Here is a 3,357-nt window from a genome sequence, read left to right as displayed (position 1 = left end):
GAATTATTTCTATCAAATATTATACAAATTATGCTCGCATCAAGTATTATACAAATTATAAAGACTTTTGTTGATATATTAATCAATAAAAAAATTCACGTAACAATGCGGATGTAATTTTATTTAGCTTTAGGAATGATAAATTCAAAGGACCGTTTAATCGTAACGCTTTTTCTTTATCTATCTGTTCTTCGAAGATAATCTCATTTTCTTTTTTTTATTACCAGAATTATTATTGCTTCGTTGCGTAGACAGTGATATTTATATCTGCATAAAAATGTGAAATATGTAATACTACCTATTATCGTTTCAAAACCACGAGACTGTGATAATGAAGGGAATGAATTTTTGGCGGAAATTCTGGGCATGAAGTTTCCGTACGAAGATTTATCATTTCGCCGCAGTCGCATTAGCGATTCTCGAATTCCGAAACGCATCTGCCTACGGCAGACATATCGCATCGTGCATGTAAAATTGCAAACTGTATTTATCGTTACCGGTGCTTCCGATTATACGGCGGAAAAAAAGAAAAAGAAACACGATGGAAATGATAATGATAATTGTGATAACGCAATGCCGTTTCATCTCATCCATTTGTCGCGCGGATACATCATTATTATTTAGTTAATAACGTAACGACAATTTCCGGTTAATTATAGCATAATAAATATACGTTGATTGTAATATGTCGTTTTGCCGGATCCTCATCTATCAGCACAAGCGTCGATATACTGTAATTTATTATTTATAATTGCGTGAAATTTAATGGCGCCCATAATAAGACCGTCCGCTACAAAAGGGTGACAAAAACGATCAACATGATATGATGTCATCATTATATGGATCTCATATTATTAACCATTGTAGGAAATAAAAAATGCATAAATAAATCGTCCAATTATTTATAAAGATTCGTTTTTTTATCAAAATAATAAGATAAATCTTAATTTTTTAAATTAAATCTTTTCTTTTAATTTTTATTTCTCTTAAATTAATATATAAATTATATAAATATATAAAAATTTATAAATATTTTATAAATTTACCTCCTCGATATTAAATATATAAAGATATTTAACATCGAGGAAGTAGATTTTTTTATATATTTGTCTCTTATAAAATACTTTCTAGTTGCATATTTAATTTCAAAATAAAAATATTACTTAATTAAAAATATTACTAAAATTAAATTAAAATTATTCACTTTATCTTAATTAAACTAATATGGTTATTGGACAACCATGTTAAAATTATCAAGACATCTCTGCGGAAAGTCTTTCTTACTTAAAAAGATCCTCAATTTCCTTATTCAGTTAAAAAGCTCACTAATGACATAGCGACTACGACTTTCCGTGCATTTATACCTATTCACGTTCGCGATAAAAATAACGTAGTTCGTCACGGAAGTGGCTTCCGACGCGACCATATCGTTTTCACGAGGAAGGGAGGGCATGTTAAAACGTGTTAATCAGCCATTCGGTTCAAGCGCGGCTAATCAGTTGTCGACGGAAAAATTCCCCGGATGATTAAGTACTCTCGTCGGACATATGCACTCTGTCGCTTCCTTTCCCGGCTCTCCTGATCCACGTGCGTTTCCCTGAAACGACGTCGACAACGATAGGCGACCCGCGACCCCTCGATACCTCTTATGGCCGGCAGCCCTTCGCCAGTTAATTTGTCGACGGCGTGACTTCAACCGCCCTTTCGAGCAGCTCTCGATTTTTTGTGTGACAAGAGAGAACTCCGGGAATCGTTAATGCAACTTTTTTATACCAAGGGAAAACGCCGCGGCATTGTTGGAATGAAACTTCGATGAGTATCGTCGAGAGAAGTTTCGCTATCTAATTTCGACATTGACAATGAGTTCGGCAATCTGGTCTCGATACGAAAAAGAAGAGAAGTTTTGCAATCTAATCCTGAACATTAAACGCACAAAAAATATCGGATTAGGATAGTTTAATGAGCAAGAAAATTTCTACAATTCTATTCTGCTATAGTTAATTTAGTATATTCGAAACATTAAATATTATTATCATTAAAATAGTTTCAGGATCCAGTTCTTAGAAAGAGCAATTTATTTTCTATCAAGACATCCATCTTTCCATCAGAGATCAAAGTAACCGCGACAACCGATGTACTTTTGGATTCTGACAAATCGCGGGAGTACTCGCGATATTGATTAATTTCTCATGGACAATCGGCGAGTTTTTCGGACGCCTTTTTTTTCCACCGTAGGCCATTAGGCCCAGGAAGTGATTATCCGCAACGGGACGCTGTCAGAGCGGCGAGCAAAGACGGACAGCGAGCGGACAGCCGGCCGGCGAAATTACCGAAAAACTTGTTTCGCGGCGGACGAACGAACGAACGAACGAGGCCGTTACTGTGAACGCGTCCTCGCGTTTGCCCTCCGGTCGAGAATTATTACCGTCGTGGCGCATCGCCGACGACCACAACGCGGCGTAATATTCTGACAAATGTCTACGAACGCGCCTCGTTATAATAAATTGATGATTCGGACGCCCGTCTTCGTCGAGCGACGCAAGGGACAAAGGAGGACTTCTTGGATTGTCCGAAAAAAAAAGTGGACAGCAACTTCCGAAATGGAAGCGAGTAATTTGACGAGTTCGCTGACGTTTTCGCTCTTTTTCGCGGAGAAGAGATCTTCCTGTTCCTTTGCTTTCTTCATAATCTGCGATATCGCACGATATCCTGTTACGATGCCCCGCCTAGTCTCGTTACTTACGTTACCAGCGCTTTCGGTTAAGAGCTAATTTCAAGGCTTACATACCCCACACATAGTGAACGATTCGAACCGCCCCGTCACTCAGCAATTACCATGCACAATTAACACGCTCCGCTTTACGGTAAAAGAATAAAGGCTGGCATCTCACTGGAAACGGCTGATGCTTTTCCAGTTTGCGTTTCTGCTCCCTACGTATCCATCGGACATCGCGATTATCCCGCTCACCGTCATCTTCGTCGTCGTTGTCGTCGTCGTTGTCGTCGTCGTCGGGTGGATGAGATCGTGCAGATCGTCCTGCCAGAAGACTCCTCCCAACTAAGAACGAGGGAAGGCTGCCGCGGTCGACCGGCAGCTTCCAACCCTTTGAAGACGTCAAGACGCAATCTGTGTCCGTCGCGAGAGCGAGAGCAAATCGACTTCCACGCTCTCGCCGGGATAATTAATACTCCAATTTGCCTTCACTCCAGTTCCTACAAAGTTTCTCAGATGCTCTCTCGTCGTCCGTAGCATCGGTCTGCGCGTTCTCGATTCTTTCGGGCGTCGCTCGATTCCCCCCGCGGCAAAAAGCGGTACGCCGTGTGTGAACAAGAGGTAATAGAAGAAGAAGAAGAAGA

Source organism: Atta cephalotes (genome assembly GCF_000143395.1).
Source record: "Atta cephalotes unplaced genomic scaffold scaffold00005, whole genome shotgun sequence".
NCBI lineage: Eukaryota > Metazoa > Arthropoda > Insecta > Hymenoptera > Formicidae > Atta > Atta cephalotes.
The sequence above is the reverse complement of the archived record's forward strand: the minus strand, read 5'-3'. Positions refer to the sequence as shown.